The sequence below is a fragment of the Pogona vitticeps genome, chromosome 1 (genome assembly GCF_051106095.1).
Source record: "Pogona vitticeps strain Pit_001003342236 chromosome 1, PviZW2.1, whole genome shotgun sequence".
NCBI lineage: Eukaryota > Metazoa > Chordata > Lepidosauria > Squamata > Agamidae > Pogona > Pogona vitticeps.
The window spans coordinates 136,615,660-136,628,343 of record NC_135783.1 but is presented as its reverse complement, the minus strand read 5'-3'; the positions used below and the strand labels follow the sequence as shown (position 1 = coordinate 136,628,343).

Genomic DNA, 12,684 nt, shown 5'->3' with positions numbered 1-12,684 from the left:
GTATGTTTCTATGTTGCTTTGTGTTTTGGTACTTTTTTTGAAGTCCCAGCATGGGACTTGCTCTGTTTATTTATTTTTACTTTGTTTTTTGGTATTTAAAAATTAGTTGCTGCTTTTTACTTTTTAAAAATGTTCTGGGTGGGTTTTGGAGGGTAGATTTGAGCTGGGGGGTATGTTTCTATGTTGCTTTGTGTTTTGGTACTTTTTTTGCAGTCCCAGCATGGGACTTGCTCTGTTTATTTATTTTTACTTTATTTTTTGGTATTTAAAAATTAGTTGCTGCTTTTTACTTTTTAAAAATGTTCTGGGTGGGTTTTGGAGGGTAGGTTTGAGCTGGGGGGTATGTTTCTATGTTGATTTGTGTTTTGGTACTTTTTTTGAAGTCCCAGCATGGGACTTGCTCTGTTTATTTATTTTTACTTTGTTTTTTGGTATTTAAAAATTAGTTGCTGCTTTTTACTTTTTAAAAATGTTCTGGGTGGGTTTTGGAGGGTAGATTTGAGCTGGGGGGTATGTTTCTATGTTGCTTTGTGTTTTGGTACTTTTTTTGCAGTCCCAGCATGGGACTTGCTCTGTTTATTTATTTTTACTTTGTTTTTTGGTATTTAAAAATTAGTTGCTGCTTTTTACTTTTTAAAAATGTTCTGGGTGGGTTTTGGAGGGTAGGTTTGAGCTGGGGGGTATGTTTCTATGTTGATTTGTGGTTTGGTACTTTTTTTGAAGTCCCATCATGGGACTTGCTCTGTTTATTTATTTTTACTTTATTTTTTTGGTATTTAAAAATTAGTTGCTGCTTTTTACTTTTTAAAAATGTTCTGGGTGGGTTTTGGAGGGTAGGTTTGGGCTGGGGGGTATGTTTCTATGTTGCTTTGTTTTTTGGTGATTTTTTTTTTTGGCAGTCCCAGTGTGGGACTTGCTCTGTTTATATATTTTTATTTTATTTTAATTTTCAGTATTTAAAAATTAAGTGCGTCTTAACGTCCGGTGCGTCTTATGGAGCGAAAAATACGGTACCTATTGTTATGGTATTTGCTACTGAATTTCTCTGAATAGGGCTATGAACAGGAATAGGACTGCCCATTTGCTTTAAGACAATACCTGGCCAGAGTCCTGGGATATTCACATAATGAATCTTAAAAGATGTGCTTAAGGAGGACATGCTTGGTAGCTATCATAAATGCCAAGCAGAAAGGGGCAGACTGTTAAGCTCCAAAGGTCTGTGTTTGTTGTGAACTGGGCAGAAAAACAGGCCTGACTGTCTACCTTTATTTAAAAAAAAAACACACACACAACTGCTTCTTTGTATTCTAATTAAGCAAATTAATTTCTATGAATTAACTATAGAGTACCTTTCCTTTTAAACTCCCAGGTTGATGTCCTTTTGCGCTTCTTTCTTTCTTTCTTTCTTTCTTTCTTTCTTTCTTTCTTTCTTTCTTTCTTTCTTTCTTTCTTTCTTTCTTTCTTTCTTTCTTTCTTTCTGTGTGTCCTTGAAATAGGGGACAGATTGCTGTCAAGAACTTTAGAAGGAGAAGCAGATAAAAGGCAAGGTATTTGTATAGAGGCTGGCCACCTTTCAAGAGATCTGATGTGTGGTGTAATGGATGTGGCTCTCTGCGGAAGTATTTATCCTGTCACTCTCCAATTTATATTCAACTTGCACATTTGTAAATAAACAGTTCTTGTTGTTCCTGCTGAAGTTGGTGTTATATGCTGTCAAGTTGGATCCAACGTATAGTGGCCCTAATAGGGATTTCAACACGAGATATTTAAGGAGTGGTTTTACCATGTCCACTCCCCCAGTCACTTTCCGAGGATTGGAACCCTGGTCTTCAGAGTCCTAGTCCATCATTCTGTACACTACACCACACTGGATATCTGTAAATAAACAGAAATAAGGGGGGGTGATGTAGATACACCATTTCATCAATGGGGAAGAGTTACGTAAATAAGATATAGTGCCCCAATAAACGTACACTTTAGAAACATGTGTAAGGAAAATGTGCCTGAATTTCAGTGCAGAAACAAAACACAACCTAATTCAAAACAAAGTTGGGGGCGGGGAATATACCGGTAGGTGGGATTTGAAGAAACAACCAAGTCGAAGGCAAGAGATTGCCATATTCCTGTTTTCTACAATGGTTCTAGATCTTCTTTTCGTTGTGTGTTGCTTCTTTAAGGGACCAGCCCCGAAGTCCCATTGATGGGAGGGAGGGAGGGAGGGAGGGAGCAGAGAATGTCTCCAGTTTTGGGAGAAGCCAGTGGGACCAGATGGGGCCTTCCTTACCTGCCCAGATGTTCCTGGGTCTATGCAGTAATGGGCCATGTTTCTGTAAAGTTCAAGCTTGCTCTGTGTTCCAGGAGTTTTTAACAGAAAATGTTACTTGCAGATGTATGAGTGTATGGATATTTCCCATCTTGGTAGACATTTTGGCCCTAACAAGTCCCCCAGGGCAGTTTGCAATAACATTAAAAAACCAATAAACATTAAAACAGTTAAGCGTTCAGCATCATTAGAACCAGAGATTTACATCCAATGAGAGTAGGGGGGTGGGGAGAACGATCAAGCTCATAATTATAGACAATTAAAAGGGAAATGAAATAAAAATCTTTTTACAGCCCATCTGAAAACCAATAGGGATGGGGCCGGAATAACCTCTTGGAGTTCCATACTCAGGGTTGAGTGCAATCCAGAAAATTTCACCATGCCATACATCCCAGTTCTGCTGTATGTAGTTATTGCCCTGTATAGTGCTTCTGTGGTACTGGAGGAGACTCTTGAGAGTCCCCTGGACTGCAAGGAGATAAAACCTATCCATTCTAAAGGAAATCAACCCTGAATGCTCACTGGAAGGACAAATCCTGAAGCTGAGGCTCTAATACTTTGGCCATCTCATGAGAAGAGAAGACTCCTTGGAAAAGACCCTAATGTTGGGAAAGTGTGAAGGCAAGAGGAGAAAGGAAGGCAAGAGGAGAAAGAGGATGAGATGGTTGAACAGTGTCATCGAAGCGACCAACATGAAATTGACCAAACTCCGGGAGGCAGTGGAAGACAGGAGGGCCTGGCATACTCTGGTCCATGGGGGCACGAAGAGCCGGACATGACTTAATGACTAAACAACAACAGTGCTTCTAAAACTCCCAATTCATTCTTCAACCCTTTGAAATTTTACAATTGGTTGGGGTTATGATTCAACCAATGTTAAGCACAGAATTTCACAGAAGAGATTTATGTTTACCCTTCCATTGAGACATTTCAGAGTACTGTACTGTAAAATTCCCTTCAATATTTAGCTCCTAAACAACAATCAATATGTTGCTCAGAGTTGCTCAAGCACAGGGAAGCTGCAATAAGACAAGCCTCATGAGCATCCTTAGAGAAAAGTTCTGAGTTAGTTCCACCAATGTGCTTCAATGTACTGAGTATGCAATAAAGGTAAGTCAGCTCTCTAAAACTGTCTGCTGTGCCCTTATTCTTCTGAGGTGCAATCTGGCAGCTGCAGACGAATTGGATTAAGCGGGACCAGCCCTAGCTTTAGGCCGACTGAGGCAGCCACCTCAGATCCCAAGAAGCTGGAAGCGAAGGCAAGGCAACAGTGGTGGTGTGTTCCAGGATGTCTTGCTTGGAACCCTCTAAGGTAGACTGCTTCCCTCAGGCATGATGGGAGATACCATCCCACAACTAGTATTGAAGTAAGATTCAACTGCCACCTCTGGTCCATATTTGTACAGGGAGGCTATTTTGTCCTTTGCCTCGGAGTGGAAAAAAAATTAGGGCTGCCCCTATTCATTGTGAATGTAATGTGGAGCATACAGTATGTCCTAAACCTGAACGTTCCACATCAATTCTTTAACTCTCTTCCCAAGATACCGGCAGACTTGATAGGAATTTGGGATTATTCTATTTAATTTTTCTCATGATTTTTGGCCTCTTGAATTTCTGTCCTTATATGGAGAGGTAGTTCTTCAAGGCCCCATCCCAGCTAGATGAGAACACCACTGAGTTCCTACAGTTCCATATATAACATTTTAAAGAAATATATGAAAATAGACATCAGACTCCTTAATCTGAAATTTTCATATGCCTTTGGCTGTACTAGCTAACTCCCAAAAGCACTGAATGAGTCAATGGACTATAACAGAACCCCTGGTTTTGGGAACCACCATCTCTTCATTTCTTGGAAACAATACCAGTCCAGTGCATCTGCTATAGAAGATACTGTGCTTTGTGAAAATGGCACCATGGGAATTTAAAGGGGCAAGCAAATGTGTTCTTCCATCATCCTGTACACAAAGAGTACACACAGAGGGAAAGGATTGAGGTCTCTATAGAAAAAGAGGCTGTGACATGTTACAAAAGTCACATATAGGATGGAAGGAACACTCACTATATTCTTCATTCCCATCTGTTTAGGTTGTCCTAACATGATGATGAATGTTCAAGCCCCATAACATTCCTTACCCCCAGCAAGACAAAGGTCCCTTCCCTGCCTGTCAAGTTCCCTGTAATTTAAGAAAAACGTCTCTACTGTCCTTTCCCTTTGAGAAGCAAAGAACATCTACTCACAACAGCCACCAAAAGACTGGAGGATTGTGAAAAAGGATGTGTGCAACCCATCCAGTGCTTCAGAATCTTAAACGAAACAGCAATCACCCTGGTTTTCAGTGAGCCACACAATTAATTCAGCTGGGCAAATTCCACAATTTTGCCCCACCCCCAACAAATGAACAGGTATGTGCAAAGAAACAATCTGTGCCAAAGTTTGCTCTCCCCAGTGTGAGAGCTCTCACGATTGCCAAGAAATTCCTTGTCCAGAGAGGATTTGCAAACATAGTCCCAGATGTAATGCTTGGCATCTCCAGTTAAAAGGATCAGGTAGCAGACAGTTGGTCCATCTGGTACCAGGGATAATCGGTCAGTAATAAAGTCCCTACTTAGCAGGACAGAGGTCACTGCCATCATCTAAAAGGTCCTTAGAGGCAAGACTGAAAAGATAACCAACTCTTTGCATTAGATTTTAGAGGAGGGGTGTGCAAGTCATGCTCTGGCCTTCTGGATGCTGGTGGACTGAAGTTCCAGCAACCGTAGCCAATATAGCCAATGCTGAGGGCTGGTGAGAACTGCCGTCCAATGAATCAGGACACTCACCCCTGCACTAGAGAGCTTTAAACAGTAGCCCTACTGTACCAGGAAGCTTCACATGTATACTTTTTGGAAGAGTTGTCTTCATTGGTAGAGTCCATAGTTCATGTGCAGAAGGTCCATACTCAGGCTTTGTGTATCTTTAGCCAAGTTGTGGAAATGTTCTGCTTGAAGCCGCTGAAGAGCTGCTATTTGTCAAGGTAGATAAAACTGAGTTAGATCAACCTTAAACAAACCAACTGAGTTAGATCAGCCTTTAACAAACCAAAGGAAATGCTTCAGTGGAAGATTATTTCTCTTCATCCATTTCTGACACAGAGGATACATGGAAATATGAGCGAATATGAATATATGTGCACCTTAAGAGACAATTAAGTTAGAATAAGTGCTGTTTAGGCCTCCAGTAATCATGTTGCCTAAACACATTATGAGGAACGCACTTTTTCATTGTCTTACCACAATTTATCTATAGAGGGAAATCTTTTCTCCTAGCGGTGCCTCTCCATGCAAGCCTGAAGGGATTAAAATCACGGTTCTTACTCATTTGAAGAACCTCCAGAGGCAGAAAAGGTCCTTCTCTTCAGACACATAGCTTTGGCGTAAGCCAAACAATCGCAGAAGGGTGAGGAGGGTTCTCTGCTCCATGTGCCTTTAAATGCCATGTTTTTTTTAGTGCCTGAAAAGGGCTTATATTAGCCACAGAGCTTGAAAGAGTTGCTTTGCGAAATAACAATGACCAGATTTCCCATACCTTCCCTGCCAGTTGAGGAGCTGAAGTGCAAAAATAAAATAAAATAAAAACCCACACACAAATCCCTGTAAACTGGCCATTCATGGCAACCACAGCTTTGTGACAGGGTACATTTTTGCACCAATGGTGGCTACTGACTCCAGTTTCAGAGGTTCTTCAGATCTACCACAGTTTATAGTATGCATTTATCAGAGTTACCTAAAGTACTAAATCTACTTGGTGGATAAGGTTCAGTGCCTTTGATAGCATCTGTCAACTGCTGACTGAGACCCCGAGTGGTTTTGCACCTCTTCTGAAACTGAAGTCAATGGCTGCCATTACTCTGTCTGCCAATAGTCCAAGATTCAATGGCTGGGATCACGGACTTTGAAAGACCTTGAAGCTGCCAAATGGCAATCGGGTGGCCTATGAAGAAGGGCTGTATGATCAACCCTTCAGAGAACAGCCAGCTTGCTTCTCATTTCCAGTGGATTCTTTGGAACAACATGCAGGCCGTAGGCTCTGCTCAGATCATCAAGGATATGACAAAAGGATCCCTCTCTCAGCTCTGAGCTTTTAGTTCATTACAACTGGACTGCAGCCTCTGGAGAATTTAACCACCCTGGAAAAAACGCCTGTCAACCCTTCATCTGTCATCCCAGCACATCAAAGACTGGAGGGGGGAAAGGAGCAGGGAGGCAAGCATGAGGCATTGCTTTTTCTTTACAACCTTGCCAAAAACAGACAGCTTGTATTAATAATTCCAGGTGTAGGCTAGGTTCTCCTTGGCACACATTTCAGATCTTGGCATTACCTGATAATTTCACTGTCTGGACACAGTAATGGTTGTTTCTCCCTCTCTCATTTTCCCTTCACTGCAGTGTACTTCTTACATCACACCAGCACAGCGGCAAGTGGCTGTGGTCGATATACTACCCTGTCTTTTCCTCCTCCTCCTGCTTCCTCCAACACCTTTGTTGCAACACAATCCATTTTTAGGAAGACTGGGTATTATATTCTTACAGCTTTTGGCAACATCCAGCCAAACCTGATCAGGATTAGGTCTTTGTCTCCGTGGGGAAGTTACACTTTCCATGAAATAAAATAAAACATGCTGAAATTTGGCCAGATCATGCCCCAAAATAATATTAATACTATGCTTCGCTCCTCTTATGTACCAGTAGTTATATAACTGGCTAGGAAGCAAATAACTAATTGAATTAAAAATGTTCCAAAACATATTACATAACTATAACATTTCCTTATGTGCTTGGAAACACCTTCCTTTTGAGGATCTAATTGAAAGTGGATTTTATTATGGTTGAGATGCTAATGCATTCTAAGATTTTTATTTTCACAACTATGCAGATGATATTTTCATTTCATATTTTATACATACTTCCGTCATTTTGAGGCTGGGCTTTTTTCTTTCTTGTTAGTAGGTTATATTTTGGTTGCTAGAAATGTTAAAAAAAAGAATCTAAGATGGAGAAGGAAGTGATGCTAAAGGCTGATTACATGGTGGCTCTGCCCATCATATACTTCTGGCTGATGATAGGTTTCCATATTCAATGTTGACAGCAACTCCTTCTCTTTTTCAAGTGGGTGGGGCTTCCTTGGAAATTTGTCTTGAACTGTTTGCAAAGTTAGTTGTTATGTAAGTAATCTCCTGTTTGTAGATGCTGACACTATCAAAGCCTATGTTTCTCAGCTCTTCTGCACCACTAGGAAGTGAAGTTGCTAGTGGCATTATGTGGTAGTGTTTACTTGACATGGAAGTTAAAGTACAAGAAAGATTCATCAAAGTACCCATTTTCTGGGTAAGGTTTGAGGGGGAGGCTGATCTTTAGTGTGAATGTCCTTGCTTTTGTGGATATGGCTTCAGTTATAACTTTTTGCTTTCAACTCACATTTATTTCTCTTTGGAGAAGAAGCAAGATTCATTCGTTCGTTCGTTCATTCATTCATTCAAAATATTTTTACCCCACCTTTCTCCTCAAAGAGGGCCAAGATGGCTTACATCATTAAAGGACAATAACTAAAAGTAAAAAAAAAAAAGTAAGTATACAAATATTATATAATGCATACTTGTTATATAAAGTGTCATGAAAGTGCTAATGGCTTATAAAAACAAATGAATGGAGAAGGCTATATATGAAGCAGGAAGCAACGAGTCTACTTGATGCAGTTCCTTCCCCTCCCTCAAAAATATTTTAATAAACTCACAGTGAGGAAAAGAAGGTGAGTAGATAGGAAGGCTTACAATATTTTTATCCTATATAATTGCAACACTTGCCCAAATCCTGTTGCTTAGGGTAGTACTTAGGCCTTGTGAAGCAATGGGGATTTGATGAGTCAACTCCTGCATACATTTTATAGATTGGAATGGGCCCACTCTACCTGCATCTTACTTTAGCACTGTAAATCATAGTTAGAGTAGGCTCATTTGAGTCAATGGAACTTACAGATGAGTTGACTCACCAACCTCATTGATTCAATGAGCCTACTTTAGTGCAATTTATTACTTTAAACAAGAAGAGTTTAGCCAATGTGTTTTTCTTCCTGAGAAGGGATTATGTGGGAAGAATCATATCAATGAGCAGTTTCTTCTAAATGTATGGGCTTCTTGAGGAGCTGTTCACTTAAAATAGCCATCGCCCCCATCCAGGTAATATCTATATCACATTTTTGATTGAGTGCAGTGCTGACCAATATCTTTAAAGTGCATTCTGTAAGTCTTGTAATATTTTCTTGTCTTTCATAAATGTATTCATTTCCATAGATACCCTCAGAATTAATTCATTTTGACGGTTTTTCAAATAGTATATCCATGATGTGCCTTTCTCTATCTGTATAGCTGATGAATCATTGACTTATTCATTCATCTTTATTCTGAAATATTACTTCATGCCTTTTAACATATGGATTTCTGGCATCCTGGTTCATCTTCTTAACAAAATCTCCCTGTAGATATTTCTAGCTTAATTCTATTACTCATTGACGTTCCATCCCAGGATATTGTTTTCAGATCTCAGTGTATGACTATCGGAAGACTCAGCAAGGGAGAGAATGCCATGGTTACATTATGAAAGAGCGGTGTGTTTTAAAAGCATTTTCTGTGAGTATTCTCCACTGTGAGGATTCCTCATAATAAGCAAGGGTGGTGTTCTTCGCTCTGCCAGCTGCTGAAGCACTTGTGTATCTTCATGGCAACTGTGGCAGGAGCTAAGAATAGAGGGGTGCTTCTGGGGGTGAAGCCTTATGGATTCTCTGTGTCAAATCTGGGATTCATCAGGTTAAGCATGCTAAAATAAAAATAGGCACAACAACCCAGTTACAAGCAAGGAAAACAACACTGAAACTATTGATGGCTGATAAGGGAGATGCTGCACAGGTACCAGCTGAGAAAGGAAATAACAACGTCACCCCCTGAGGAAGCCGTCCTGCATAATCCAACTGCTGATAATGCTGAGGAGGGTCCAAGGAATATCACTGGGCTGTATTCTTACTTTCTCAGCATTTGGCTTAGATGCAGTGAGAAATATGGGATTTTTATCAATGTAGCATATTGCCTGAACTTTATGTTTCCGGATTTTCATTCCTTCTGTCCTTCCTGAGTTAATATAACTTACACTTCTGGGCCTGTGGTGGTGGTGGTGTCCAAGTTCCTTGTGTCTGTTTCTACTTTTATCTTACTAAAACCAGTCCTCCCAGGTTATGGAAGAGACGAGAGTGAAAAATGTTGCTGCCCGCTGCTTCTTCCCATTGACCAATTCCCCTTCAGAAAGCACAACAATGTTGATGTGCTGGGTTTCGCTTCAACTATTCAGTGTGTCCATCTCTCTGCCAAGTACTTTTGCAGCTTTGCTGTGGATATCACAGCTTTGCAGCTTCTTCCTTGCCTATTGCAGCCTGCTCAGTACAGAACACAACAGACACCTGCAGACTTTACTTTGGAAGTGACTGGACCGCATAATGGAAAAGGCAAGTGTCTGCACTTTAGCACACTGTACGTACTCTCTGTTTAAAATTTACTACCCCCCCCCCCATCAAGGTTGTTGTGTCACCCTCCACCTCAAGTCATAGTCATTTGTGATTCTTCATTTATGCAACTTAGGTTCCCCCCCCCCCCCCCCGGCTATTTGGGAAAGCACAAATACAAGCACAGATGTGGATTGGGTGGGAATATTTCCAGAAGGGCACGAGTGCATATCAGTTGCAGATCTGTGTGATCTTCTTCAGGCAGACATGGGCCAAATTGGGGAGGGGGTGTGCAGCAAACAGCCATGTGAGAAACATATCAAATGTTTCATGACTGGTTGTCAAAAGTCACATTATACAAAGACACACACACCTTGGGTCCCATTTCTAGTATAAGGAACAGTTTAACCAATTGTAGCACCAGTCACTCGTTGTTTAGAGCTATTCAGCTGGTCATGTTTGGTAGGCAAAGAAAAAGAGGAACCCATTTCACCACATTTCCTTGGAGTCAGGAAGAACTCTCCAGTCATTTGATAGTGGGGGTATCGATCTCAACATCAGCAATGAGAGAAGCCATTGCTTTTTCTTCTCCCCTGCTCCCACGAGGGACAGATAAAGGAATGGTGCTAGCAACCTAGCCACCATTTTGCATCCTTCACATGGGCCTCAAACCAAGCAGCATTCTAAGACATGCTGGGAAGAAAACAGTGGCCACCATAAAAACGATGAAGAGTTATCAGGGAGGGGGGAATCTGCAGCATGACTTTCTTTTTCTGGATTGTGTGGGGAAATGAACAGAATCTCAAAAATTGTCTCAGGAAAAACAAAAACTGAGAAATATCTACTCAGATAACACCTAAATACTGAGATCATTGGGTAGGATTTCTTCAATTTTTTTCCCACTGGGTAAAGGTTCCCCTTGACATTTAGTCCAGTCGTGTCCGACTCTAGGGCATGGTTCTCATCCCCGTCTCCAAGCCATAGAGTCAGTGTTTGTCCGTAGACAGCTTCCGTGGTCACGTGGCCAGCGCAACTAGGCACGGAACACCATTACCTTCCCACCGAGGTGGTACCTATTTATCTACTCACATTTTTACATGCTTTCGAACTGCTAGGTTGGCAGGAGATGTACCAAAGTACATTTTTAGGAAGCACTTCCAGTCCTGAAATGGGGAATGAGATTTCACCATACGAGAGCATAGACGGCAGTCGGAGCTGAGCTTACCTTTAAGAAGTAATCAAGGATTCTGAATGGGGTGATGAACAGGACTCTTAGATATGTTTCCGTGATGTTGAAACCTCATGCAGCTGTATCTCTACATGCCTTAGATCCAAGGCTCACTTGTCTCCTGACCTCCTAGGCATTTCTGTACAGTATTTGATTAATGCATCTGAAGAATCATCTCCCTTTGCAGCAGACATGGTTCTTGAGCCAGAGCCCCTTCTGTTCCTTCCTCGCCCCCTCAGCACTGAGTCACAGTAAGATCCTGTACCCTTTTCCACAAATCGGTTTGTTTTGGCTGGAACTGGGTGGACACATATGTTACCACCTGCTGCAAGCCCTTAACTTTTCAACAGCTTGGGTTTTGATCTCTGAACAATTTGTTCAGTGGAGAAGGTAGAATCTGCTGGGAAAGCAGAGGGACGCTGTGCTTTTGGTTCTGAGCCACAGTAGATCTTTCCTTTCCAGATTAATCACTACGAAATGTGGGCTGAATACTAGGATTTGATCTCGTGCACATTATAGGCTTTGGAGTTGTACTGGACATGCTGAAAGACACTACCAGTCGTTCTTATGGATGGACTTTTCTTTTCCTACCTACTGCTTTGTCTCATGGTTCACTGGTTCATGTTACCCAGAGGCCAAGAGTAGCGTTTCTGATTCACTGTCTCTCCGAAGATGTATGTCCGTGTCATAGGTGCCTATTTCTCTAAGGATGTTGTGCTCTAAGGAGTTTTACGACTTGGAAACCAAGTGCTCACATTACTCTCTAGCTACATGAACCCCTACATCAGAGAATGGGACAAATCTTAGCTACGGTAGACAGTTGGCCATAAAGGCTGTCAAATGATTCTCTCAGTCTGAACGTGGTAGTTAAACGTTGAGGTGGAATGAGGGTAACCCATCTGTGGCTGGAGGTCACAGTGCAGCCCTGGACCAGAATGTAAAATGGTGGCTTTAAAGCTTGATTAGCTGAAACAGCTTGTTCCAGGCCTTCAAAGGAGTCCATTACTGTTCTAGTTTTTTTAAAGTAGTAAATTGAACTATTCAGGTTCTGATTTCTCAGAAATAACAAACCAGTTACTGTTTAGTTATCTAAAAAATGAAATCTATGTGCTATATGTTCCTGGCCTGTAGTACAAAACATACTCTCCTCCTCAATATTGTTATTACCTCATTATCCACAACAGAGGGTAAAGCTACATCCTGAAACATACCATAAGCCAGCACTTGAGCCACATGGTGTTTCCTCTCCTCCATTTGGTTCAGCTAAACCCCCCCTCTCTCTCTGTGTGTGTGTGTGTGTGTGTGTGTGTGTGTGTGTGCTTGTGTGTGTGCACGCGTGCACGTGTGCATTCCGTGCTGTCAAGTTGGAATCGACATCTAGTGACCCTAATAGAAGTGAGATGTTTAAGGAGTAGTTTTACCAGTTCCACTCCCCCAGTTAATTTCCATCGCCAAGCGGGGATTTGAATCCTGTTCTACAGAATCCTAGTCTGTCACCATATCCACTACACCACACTGGGAATCCTAAATCTCTATACAGAAGTATGTAAAAAAATGAAGTTACACTATGAAAGCAATAACATTGCCCCTTGTCAAGTTGGAGTC

The 12,684-nt window shown here is 41.4% G+C and overlaps 1 long non-coding RNA gene across 1 annotated transcript; it reads right to left on the bottom strand.

Moving 5' to 3' along the window:
- Positions 1-1,379: 1,379 nt before the first annotated feature.
- Positions 1,380-11,329, bottom strand: LOC140708076 (uncharacterized). The gene is made up of 2 exons (XR_012088221.2): positions 11,077-11,329; positions 1,380-1,875 (listed from the first exon to the last, which is right to left on the bottom strand). It is a non-coding gene; the product is annotated as an uncharacterized LOC140708076 (long non-coding RNA).
- Between the last annotated feature and the right edge of the window lie 1,355 nt (positions 11,330-12,684).